This window comes from Caretta caretta, chromosome 18 (assembly GCF_965140235.1).
Source record: "Caretta caretta isolate rCarCar2 chromosome 18, rCarCar1.hap1, whole genome shotgun sequence".
NCBI classification, from domain to species: Eukaryota; Metazoa; Chordata; order Testudines; family Cheloniidae; genus Caretta; species Caretta caretta.
The window spans coordinates 5799376-5811519 of NC_134223.1; the positions used below are offsets into that span (position 1 = coordinate 5799376).

Consider the following 12144-nt stretch of genomic DNA (forward strand, 5'->3'; position numbering starts at 1 on the left):
CGAGCTCTGCACGCAGATCCAGAAATGCAACCTTGCACATCCTCAAGTTCTGCAACCACGGCTCGTTATCCTGTACGACAATGTGATCCCCCCAGCCAGTGCTTGTTTCTCAAGCCCGGAACCAGCACTCCACCATCTGAGGCTGCTCCGTGAACGCCGCCAACAAACTCGAATTGTTTCTTTCTATGTCCCACAGCAATCTAGCCTCCAAGAAATCATCATGTTCCTGCAGCTCCTCTTGCAGCTCTGCAAATACTGCAGGATCAGGCACCCTGGACTCACAATGTTCATCACAATAGTGCAGAGTTGTGCGAGATCCATGCTTCTGTCACAGATGGCAGACAGCAAGAAGGGTTTGTATGGGTGATTTTGAACAGAGGTGTGAAACATTATGGGATGCAGATGAAATTATGGGATGGAGAGCACTGCATTATGGGAAGTTGAACCCATGCTCCCAGTCACCCCTGCGTGACTTGTTTCGGCCCCATGAGGCATTGTAAAACCTTCTCAAAACACCCTGTGCTACAGTGGTGATGAGTTACCCAGTGGGATAGCTACCCAAGTGCACTGCTCTCCGCATCAACACCAACGCTCCTAGTGAAGACGTGCACCGCAGGCACAAGGAGTGTAGTGTGGACGTGCACAAAGGATGGAATAACTGCAGGGACTGTATGTCTGTCACTTAGCCCCACATAATTTCAGAGTTTCAGAGTAGCAGCCATGTTAGTCTGTATCCTGCTATCTGTAAGTACTCCTGTTCTTTTTATAATTTCGGAGTGTAGAACTATCAGATCAATTAGGAATTGACTTAAAAGACAAACCGACATCAGCCTGCTTAAAACTGAAATACCTGTCCAGGGAGCCTCTGGCACCAACTGAACTGAAGCGGTTTAAAATCACACCTTTGTGCAACTTTCTCATGTAGATCTGCCCTTCGATCTTCTATGGGGGGGCGGTAGTGCCCCCCCCCTTACTCCCAGCTCTGCCCCAGTGAATAACCCTTGGAGCTTGCATGGACCCTTTTCTTTTCCACTCCCTGTCCAGCCCAGCCACGAAGCCCCCAAACCTCAGGGATTTAAAATGAAACGGATCCAAAGAGCGAAACAAAGGACCCCGGTGGCGAGGCAGCCCGAGGAGCGGTGGGAGGGAAGGAGCGCGCTGGGGTGGGGGGTCGGTGCAGGGGCCGGGGGGGCCGCGGGTGGGCAGGTGAAGGAAGGGCCGGCTGGTTTCCTGCGGGGCTGCGCAATTCCCCACGCAGCCGTTCACCTTTTATGGTAACGCGGCGGCTGCGGGGCGGCGTGCGAGGGGCAGGCTGCGGGGGGGAGGAAGGGGCGATGATGTCAGTGGGGCGGCTCTGCCGCGGCTCCCCGACCCTCTGCGGGAGGCGCGGCCGGGCAGGAGCGCCAGGGGCCGCGGGCAGCCGTGCGCCGCGCAGGGGCTGGGGCTGGCGCACGCAGCCGCGCAGCCAGGAGGGACCCCGGGCAGCCGCCCGCCGGCCCAGGTGAGGGGGAACAAGGGGAGCCGGGCTGGCTGGGGCGGGGCTTTGCTGCCTCCCGGCGCTTGCAGGGGCGCGCCCCGAGCCGGAGTCGGAGCCGCAGGGCAGCCTGGCACCCCGAGCTGGGACCCAGCCGGCGGGCGAGGAGCGCAGCGGGCAGATGGAGAGGCTACGGGGTGGGGCTGGTCGGAGCGGGGCGGCCCCGGGGGAACGCGCCCTCTTGTCTAGACTCTAGGAAAGGGGCCGGGCCAGGCGGAGTCGGGGGTACCCGCCAGGGGGCTGTGTAGCCCCCCCCCCCCGTCCCTCCAGAGCTGTGTTTATTGTAGGAGCCGTTTGTCTAACCCAGGGGTAGGCAACCTATGGTCCGCGGGCCGAGCTGATTTTCAGTGGCACTCAGACTGCCCGGGTCCCGGCCACCGCTCCGGCGGGCTCTGCATTTTAATTTAATTTTAAATGAAGCTTCTTAAACATTTAAAAAACTTTATTTGCTTTACGTACAACAATAGTTTAGTTCTATGTTATAGACTTATAGAAAGAGACCTTCTAAAACGTTAAAATGTATCATTGGCACGCAAAACCTTAAATTAGAGTGAATAAATGAAGACTGGCACACCACTTCTGAAAGGTGGCCGACCTCTGGTCTAACCCTTTGTTTTTCAGATCTGCTCATTGCCCCAGGGGATATTGCTGGAGTGACTGTGTGGGAGGGGAGGGGAGGGGACAGGACAGGATCCTGTCTAAGTGCCCCAGGACTTGGGGTGGGGGATGGCTGGGAGGCAAAGGGGGGCCCTGTCTCTAGGTGGCTGTTCTCTCCTAGCAGGAGGTGCTGGAGGGAGCGATGGGGGAGTGCAGGGTGCTCCCCGCCTCTCCCCACAGGAGGCACTGTAGGTGATATTATGGGGTCACTGCTCGGGTGCAGCTCAAAGATGATCCAATCCATTTCCCCCCAGCACACACATTGGTGAGGCAGAGATAGGAGCCATCTGTAATCCCCAACAGTGGCTAGGCAGTGCTGGGATATGGGACAGCTGTTTTAAATGTGCTGTTAGATTAGCTAGATGCTGCATCTCAGGGGGGCTCAGATGTCCCATTCCAGCCTGCATTGGAGGGGTTGCGGAAGGAGCTTGGGCTGTGGAGGAGATCTCAGCTTTGTTCAGCAGTTTCCTCACCAAGAGCCCTGTACAGAAACCCTTTGCCAGCCTCTCGCCCAAAGGCTAATGTGCTTTGCAAATGAGCCACAGCTCTCATCGCCCCAGAAGGAAGGTCCTGGCTTAGTGATTCTCAAAAGTTTGTACTGGTGACCCCTTTCACATAGCAAATCTCTGAGTGCGACCCCCCCACCCCTTTCACATAGCAAATCTCTGAGTGCGACACCCCCCTTATAAATTAAAAACACTTTTAAATATATTTAACACCATTATAAATGCTGGAGGCAAAGCGGGGTTTGGGATGGAGGCTGACAGCTCATGCCCCCCCCATAATAAACTCATGACCCCTGGAGGGGTCCCAACCCCCGGTTTGAGAACTCCTGATCTAGCCCCATTTGGCAGCTGGGGAAACCAACAGGAAGAGGTGTCTAATCCCTTTCCCAAGGGTACATGGTGAGTTAGCGTCAGAGGCAGGAATAGAACCAGGGAGTCCTGACTCCCAGTCCCCTGCTCTAACCTCCAGACGTGCTGCCGACAGTGGGCTCTTGGGGGCCTGTGCGTCTGAGCTGGGCTGTGAATGCTAAGAACTGATAACTGGGCAGGCTGAAGGGGGTGAAAAGCACCAGCTGTGCTGTAATAACTGCTCCTGAGGCACAATAGGCACTGGCTAGTGGACAGAAGACCGGCTTCCTTCCAAGGCTAGGGGGACCCCAGCAGAGCCAGCTCTCTTGCCAGTGAAGCCTCCTAAGGGAAGACACCCCTCTGTTGTTAATTGGGAGTCCCTGTAGGGTTGGAGACCGATAACCCATCCAACCACTGCATTACACCCCATCCAAACAGCAGCTGCAGTGAGCCATTAGGCTGGGCTCTGCAGGCTCTCTCCCTCCACCCTTTAAGGGAGCTGATAACCTTATGACCCCCGGCCTGGCTGCTATCCGATTCCCCCAGGAGGAGGGGACTGTGAAGCCTGAGGAAGCCGTGAGCTCTGCAATGAGGAATGTAGCCAGCATGTGGTTCATATTCATCCCTGAGTTTTGCTGCGGTGCCCTGCATGCTCTGTCCAGCCAGCCTAGCCGTTCAGTAGCCAAGGGGCATCTTGGCTTGTTAGGGAGAAATCTGATGGCCACCAAAGCTAGGTTTAAGAAGTAGCTGGGTGGAGGCTGGCCATGAGAGAGTCTTCAATAACCTTAGGTTTCAGAGTAACAGCCGTGTTAGTCTGTATTCGCAAAAAGAAAAGGAGTACTTGTGGCACCTTAGAGACTAACCAATTTATTTGAGCATAAGCTTTCGTGAGCTACAGCTCACTTCATCGGATGCATACTGTGGAAACTGCAGAAGATCTTTTATACACACAAAGCATGAAAAAATACGTCCCCCCACCCCACTCTCCTGCTGGCAATAGCTTATCTAAAGTGATCTCTCTCCTTACAATGTGTATGATAATCAAGGTGGGCCATTTGTGCTGGAAATGGCCCACCTTGATTATCATACACATTGTAAGGAGAGCGATCACTTTAGATAAGCTATTACCAGCAGGAGAGTGGGATGGGAGGAGGTATTGTTTCATGGTCTCTGTGTATATAATGTCTTCTGCAGTATATAATGTGTGTATATAATGTCTTCTGCAGTTTCCACAGTATGCATCCGATGAAGTGAGCTGTAGCTCACGAAAGCTTATGCTCAAATAAATTGGTTAGTCTCTAAGGTGCCACAAGTGCTCCTTTTCTTTTTTCAATAACCTTAGTTTGCTTTCCACTGACTCTCCCCTAGGTAAGAACCACACCCTTCTTTCCCCACCTTAATCAGGTGCTTAGTCACAGGAGCCTTGAACACACAACCACTGTGTAACTAATTTCTAGATAAGATACATATCTGGTGCCCATTGCCTTGGTATCTGAGCACCTCCCCTTGTTTAGGGGGTTTATCCTCACACATCACTGGAAGACCAGGCACACAGGGGGAGGGATAGCTCAGTGGTTTGAGCATTGACCTGCTAAACCCAGGATTGTGAGTTCAATTCTTAAGGGGGCCATTTAGGGATCTGGGGCAAAAATTGGGGATTGGTCCTGATTGGAGCAGGGGGTTGGACTAGATGATATCCTGAGGTCCCTTCCAACCCTGATATTCTATGGCTGTTATCTTCATTGTAGAGAGGGGAAACTAAGGTACAGATCCACTAAGCGATTTAGATGCTTAACTCCCACTGGCTTGGTCACACAGGCAGTCTATAACAGAGCAAGGAATTGAACACTAGTCTCTCAAGTCCCAGGCTAGTACCCAAGCTGCTGGGTCATCCTTCCGAAGTTATTGGGGATTTGTGTGATAAATTGTGCCCCTCACTGGTACCTCTCCCGTGCACATGAAATATCCTCTGTGAGGTGCTGGTATTCCAGCAGCAGGGAACGTGGCATGGTGGTTGGAGGGGAGGGATTCAGAATAAGAATTCGGGGGGCAGGTCTGTTTCCAGTCACACACACATGCTTAGGCACCCTGATGCTGTGGTGATGGGTGCCAGTATGAGAACATGGGTAGACAGACTGTGGGTGGAGAGGGACAATGGTAGGTTTTTAACGCTGGGGATCACGAGCACACAGGACCTCCCACGAGGATGTCGACTTGTATTGACTGACTCCCCTCTGAGGCTGAGCACAAGTATTTATACCTGGTACTAGTGGGATGAGTACACAGGCTCTTTCTGCTCTAGCTGCAGGGGCTAGTCCAGTATTATTGGAGCAGCCGACCACAGTCAGGCAAAATCATCACTTGTGCCCTGTTTATTCCTGAAAGGCAAAGCAGAAAAGTCTGGGGAGGCCCGAGTGTTTTGTTCCATTCCTCTGTAGCACGCGGACTCTCGGTTTCCTTTGAGAATAAATGCCACATGCAGTTTTGGCCCCTGGGGGCTGGGCTGGGCACTGTATAAACATGGTTCCAGATGAAGTGCTTTCCAGCGTAACTTGGGCAGTCAGTAAGGGAGGAGCCAAACAAGGTTAAAAAGAGCTTTAAAATCCAGCGCTCCGTCCTGTGTCCTCGGTGCTGGAACTGATTGGTGAACAGAACAGTTGTTATGACATAAAGGTGCTGCACATGGTGGTTGGGGCAGGCAGGCACCCGAATGTCCTGTAGTCTGGGAATCAGTGAGTGGCCACCTTAGTGCTAGGCCCTAGGGGATAGGAGCTTCAGGACTCCCAGAATGCACTGGTTCAGCCATGGTTGTAAAGCACACTAGGTGTGGACGCATCAAAAGGGTTATGTCAATCAGGAACCTGCTAGACCATCAGAAGGACCAGCGGCACCACCAGCTGCTTCCTGCATCTGATGCCCCTGCCGTGGTTTCCGGGCTTAGCATAGGCTCATCCTGTGATGGAGCATAGTGGCTTTTAGGGGCTCGGAAAGGAGAAGCTTGTGGCCTGAGCCCCCTGCAGCCTGGCCTGGTAGTGAGCGGGATGGGGGCAGGGGGAGCCTGTGCCACCTCCACTGGGACAGGGGTGCCCGGTCCATGCACTCCTGCCCCCTCCAGGCTGCAATGACAACTCCCTCCTGGGGAACCCTGGGGGCAGGGAGCGGAGCTGGATGTGGGGCAGAGAGAGGAGAGCAGGGCAGGGCATAGGGATTTCTATTCCATCGTTTGAGGTATTTTTTTTAACGTAAATGTACTAAAAAGAAATAAAACCACATATTTAATGGGTAACATGAACTAACCTGAAATTCTTCCCCCCAAACTGAAAATTTACAAAACATAGAAAGAATTTCCAAGGGTTGATTGCTTGTCTGTCCGAAGCAGCTGGCCTGAGACCCCCGGCAGTGGAGCCCGAGGTTGGTCAGGTCTGGTAAGAGCCTACATGAAACCCAGCGGCCAGGAAGAGGGGAGATGGGGGCTTGTGCCTCTTTTACTGAGCTGGAAGCCTGGGTGCGGTTACAGGAACATGGCTGTTGTCAGGCTGGATCAGAACCAAGGTCCATCTAGCCCCGGGTGCTGCTTCCAACAGTGGCCAGCAGCCGACGTGGGATAATCTGCTCCTCACTTAGTCTCATCCTGGTCTCCAATAGCTGGAGCAGAGGTGGGCAAACTACGGCCCATGGGCCACATCCGGCCTGCGGGACTGTCCTGCCTGGCCCCTGAGCTCCCAGCCAGGGAGACTAGCCCCCGGCCCCTCCCCTGCTGTCCGCCCTCCCCCGCAGGTATGCCGCCGCGTGGGCAGTGCAGTTTGCGCCCGCCCACCTCCCAGGCTTTCCAATAGGCCTGTCCTGCCGTCCTGAGCAGCAAGGTAAGGGGAGGGGGCGGGGGTTGGATAAGGGGCAGGAGGTCCCGGGGGGCAGTCAGGGGACAGGAAGTGGTTGGATGGGGTGGGGGTTCATGGGGGGGGCGGTCAGAAGACAGGGAGTAGGGGGGGTTGGATAGGGGGTGGGGGACGGGGGGGGACAGGGAGCAGGGGGGGTTGGACAGGGGGTGGGGTCCTGGGGGGGCAGTTAGGGATGGGGGTCCCGGGAGGGGGCAGTCAGGGGACAAGGAGTGGGGGGGAGTTGGATGGGTCGGGGGTCTCGGGGGGCCTGTCGGGGGTGGGGGTGTGGATAGGGGACAAGGAGCAGGGAGGGTTGGATAGGGGGTGGGGCCCCAGGGGGCAGTTGGGGGCGGAGGGGTCCCTGGAGGGGGCGGTCAGGGGACAAGGAGCTGCGGGGGTTGGATGGGTCAGGGGTTCTGAGGGGGGCAGTCAGGGGGTGTGAAGTGGGAGGGGGCCGGATAGGGGGCAGGGGCCAAGCTGTTTGGGGAGGCACAGCCTTCCCTACCCGGCCCTCCATACCGTTTCGCAACCCCGATGTGGCCCTCGGGCCAAAAAGTTTTCCCACCCCTGAGCTAGAGATTGGTTTGGAGCTCTGTCCACACAGCCAGATGGCGCTATGGAGCGGGAGTTGTGCGTGCCCTGCGTCCCATGCTAGTTCCCCATCTCGTGGGGCTGGCTCGCTCTCCTGCCGCTAAGGGGAAGGTGATTCCTGGGGGCCAGGCCAGCCAAAAAAGACCCTAGGACCCTGCTCCAGCCTGAGCCCGGATGTTTACACAGCAATGGAACAGCCCACAAGCCCGAGTAGGCTAGCACAGGCCAGCTGCGAGTGTCTAGTTGTTTAGACATACCCTCTGTGTCTCAGCCCTCCTCTTAGTAAATGAGGGGAATCCCTCCTGTGGGGGGTGATGGGCATATTAAGCAGCGCACTGTGCATGTCAGATGTGCTTAGGGTGACCAGATGTCCCGATTTTATAGGGACAATCCTGATTTTGGAGGCTTTTTCTATATAGGCACCTGTTACCCCCCACACACACCTCCTGTCCTGATTTTTTACACTTGCTATCTGTCACCCTAGATGCGCTCAGTGAGACCCTGGGGGAAGGCAGAGTAGCGGCTTGCACCTGGGTTTGCTATATCCCAGATGAGGGCCCTAAATATGGGGCTATTGGCTCTTCTGGGGTGTCTCACTCTTGTTTTTGTGACCCAGAACTTGGAAGATCTCATTTTCATTCCCAAGCAAAACAAAAACAATTTTGGAAACCTCAGCACGTTATGTAAGATGAGTGGTTGTTTATTTTCCAGCAAACCCTAGCGCTGTGAGCCATCAATTCTCGTTGCTTTCAGCGGGTGCTGTGGGCAGCCAGGGTGGGGCCCACACAAAGGTGAAGGCCCCAACTTTCAAACAAGTCCAATGACTCTTGGTGCTTCACTTCTGGGATGCCTGACTTGAGGCTCCTTAGGGCTGGTGAGCACCCAGCACTCCAGCTAGAGCTAATGGGCGTGCCTCTGAAAAATCAGCCCCAAGGTGTCTCCTATTGGACACCAGGAATCGGTGGCTACCCTAGAAAATGTTGGCAAAGTGGTTGACCCAAAACTGCAGTGGCACAGCTGGGATTAGAACTCAGAGTTCCTGTCTCCCAGTCCTGTGCGCAGGCCAGTCAGAAGGAGGACAGCAAAACGGTCAAACCTGCATCAGCACCCAGGCTTACGGTGCAGTGTAGATGTACTCTGAATATAGCGTTCACCCATATGACGGAGATCCAACTGACCCTCAAGAAAAGCTTGGCTTGCTGTGCTAGGATCAAAGTACCTGGCAGCATCCAAGCGGCGCAGAGGTTGAGCTGTCTGCACAGCTGTCGACATCTGCCAAGCAGAGACTCTCTTCCCCAGTGTTTAAGGAAATGTGTGTGTTTCCTTCTTAAGAAACTCAATTTAATCATTTCCCCTGAGAGAAATTCCTGTGGCATGTGAATAAAAACAAACTGGCCTAAATTCCCTTCCCATCCGTTCCGACTGCAGGGATTAGAGCTGATGTGTTGGCTGCAAAGGGGCAGGAGTGCAGTGGGCACGTTTGCTTCCTTGCTTTTAAGCAGGGGCATACATTGAGCCAAGAAGGAGGGAATTTGGCTATAAAAAAATCCCTGGATTATGTTGTGTATAAAAACACACATGATGTGTGTGTGCGTGCGCGCGTTGTGGTTATCTTCAAACAAATCTGAAAAAGCCTTTGTCATCTCTGGATCATTCACTAAATTTGGGGAGCTGGTAGTCATTCCACAGCACCCTCTTTACAAGCACCCTTTAAGTAGCAGTATAACTTACTTCCAGTTTAAGGCCCCTTTACTGCAGTCAAGCAGTGTAAAGGGGCCTTAGATCTGGGGTGCCCAGCATGAGACACCTAGGTCTGACTTTCAGAGGTGTTCACCAGCCGCAGCTCCAGTGACTCGGCTGTTGGTCCTCAGACGCTCTGGAAATTGGGTCAGAAGTATCTGAAGTTGGGCCACCGAAATTGGAGGGACCCTTGAAAATTCAGGCTTCTAAAACTAGTGATGAACCAAACCTGGAACCTTGCATCCACATCCCTGTGGAATTTCAATGTGTGCATTTGTAGTCAAATCCTTGGCTCCAAGCCCACTCTTATCTGGTGTCCAGGTTGGAGCCAAAAAGACCCGTTTTCCAGTTCTGTGACTACAATGCATCTGGGAAGGATTTCAGCCATTCAGCCATTTTAGGCTGAGTTGCATCAGCTGCTGAGAAGGTCTGTGCCATTGAGCATGAACCTGACCCCTAGCCTTGGGCCTCAGGCCCTGAACTGGAGTCCAGTGCTAGCATGGGTCTGGACACTGTCTCTTTGGCCCCTCACTTATCCTATAAAACGGCCATCTAATTCAGTAACTGTAACAAGCCTTGGGCTGAGGGGGAATACATCAACCTGTCCTCTTTATGATGCTGCTTGGTAAAGGCCAGACAGACCTTTCCCCGTCTTTTTATTAATTCTTGATCCCACTGTGGGACTTGCTACAGACCAGCAGAGGTGACTAGCTGTCTGATCAAAGATAATCCCGTGAATCCGAACCACCCTCCCTCCCTGCCATCCGTCCCCCTGTGGCTAAAGGATCCTGGCATCAGAACAAAGTGCTGATGAATTTTACCGCATGTAGCTGTGAAATGGAGCTTCTGTAACACAGTTTAACTGTTCCCAGGCCAGCAAACTTAGGGTCCAGTGTTCAGGGGATTTGCTCCTTGGATCAGTGCACCTCTAGGTCACTGGTTCAAGTCTAGCTCGGGTGGGTAGTGACTGAAAGTCTTCACCATCTGATGGTTGTGTGGTGGCCCCTATGTGAAATGAGTGACTGGTTTTGGCCCAGTTCATGGTAGACCAGTGTCTGTCCAGAGATACCATAGCTGGTGCTGATCGGCCCGTGGCTGGCAAAGAACCTGAGGGTTTAGTGGGTATGGACAGTCACTCAGCCGCATGGCTATGGGCATGGTACCAATACGCAGAGCTCTCCTTTTGCCCATCAGAGTGGCTCTGAGGGGTGAGACATGTTGGGAGCGGAGGGTCATTCTCCAGGCACCGGGGAGTGAGGGAGATGCGGGAAACTCCTCTTGGATCCTTCAGGGAAGTGATCAATCTCTGGCCTTGCTGATGGGCTGGGGCGAGCAGGGGTGGGAGGAGGCTGGAATCCCACAGCTCCAATAGGTTTTTCCTCTCTAGCTGCTCCCCTTACAATTAGCTTTTGGGAAAGGCGCCCACAATACACAGGGTCTTCCTGCCAATACTCCAAAAACACCCATCTTCGGCTGGCCGCAGAGGACCCCTCAGGGAAGAGGGGGGAGCTGAGGTCCTGGATACGCCCCACCAGGGCGTGGCGGGAGAGGGGGTAGGGAAATAGAGACCTGAAGGTACCTTGGAGCCAAGCCAGCAGTGAGCCGAGGAGCTGGCTCGGCTTTCTGATCCAGAATGTGAGCCAGGCCATGGGAGCTTGGCTCCACAATTTGAACCAGAGAATCCATGGAGAGGTGGCCAGGATGGATGCCAGCGTACATGTGCAGGCTTGGCTCACGCCCCATCCAGAGAAGGAGCCAGAGCCAAGCTGCAGGTTTTATCCAGGCCCCCCTAGGCGGCTAGGTAAGAGAGCTAACAGCCTGCAGTTCCACTAATCCCTAACTCTGGGCCGGAAGGCTGTACAGACCCCGAGCCTTTCATCTTTCCCACCACAGCCACAGAGGGATTGTAAGTGCGGAGCGTGGAGGTTTCTGCCCTGTTCTCTCTACCTGGAAAATGACTTCCTGGCCTGGGAACAGCCCCGGACTTACTGAGAATGTTTTAAGGAGGCTTGTCCACCAGTCCCCCTGTGGGATCGCGGGCAAGTGGCTTCCTCTCTCTGTCAGTGTCCCCCTCTGTAAAATACGGGTGGTGCTGTTTGCCCGTCTCCCAGGGGCATGGCGGTTTAATTCGTGCGTCAGGGTGCTGTGAGATGCATGGACAGAAGCTGCTAGAGACGGGCAGGGGATTCTAAGGGCCGTGCCAAGGGCACTGGATCTTTCCTGTTAAGGCAGGGCAATGGGGCAGTTCCCTCTTCTGTGGGCCTGGTCACATGGCCACCTCAACCCCCACAGTCTGCTCCTCACAGCTCTCCCAGCAAGGGCTGGGAGTTCAGGTGGACAGCTCCACAGCCGCCCTGTGCCTTTTTACCCAGGGAGGGTGTGTGTGGTCTAGCGGTTAGAGCAGGGGCTTGGCAGTGAGACTTCCTGAGTTTCACTCCCAGCCTTGCTGCTGACGGCAGTGTGATCTTGCCCAAGTCGCATCCCTTCTCTATGCCTGTTTCCCCATCTGTAAAAGGTAAAAAATACATTCTCACTTCAGCGAGTTGGGCGGGAGGGAGGCCTAATTAATTAGTTTGTGAAAGGATCTGAGATTCTCCAGTGTGAGATGCCAAGAAAGTACACATCATTCTCTGTTTAATTACACCTTGATCCCGCAGCCACAGATAAATGCGCCTGTTCACAGGTGTTCAGTTACTCTGGGGCGTAAGTATTTGTAGGATCGGTGCCCTAGTTCCTCCAGAGAGTGCTGGTAGGCTCTATGGTCCCAATCCGCCCATCTTGATTCCAGCTCATCCTGCTTCCTGAAATAGATCTGCCAAACCAGGCCCTGTCCCAACAGTTCTTCAATACGTGCAGGAAAGGAACAGGGGGATTATGTTGTCTTGAGTTT

At 54.1% G+C, this 12144-nt stretch overlaps 1 protein-coding gene across 3 annotated transcripts in view; it reads left to right on the forward strand.

The window, feature by feature from the left end:
• The first annotated feature begins 1394 nt into the window (after nt 1-1394).
• Nucleotides 1395-12144, forward strand: part of FBLIM1 (filamin binding LIM protein 1) — a 40037-nt gene continuing 29287 nt past the window's right edge. For all 3 annotated transcript variants that reach the window (XM_048825239.2, XM_048825240.2, XM_048825242.2), the window contains exon 1: nt 1395-1501. The gene's annotated coding sequence lies outside the window, so the exon portion shown is untranslated. The remainder of the gene's footprint in view (nt 1502-12144) is intronic.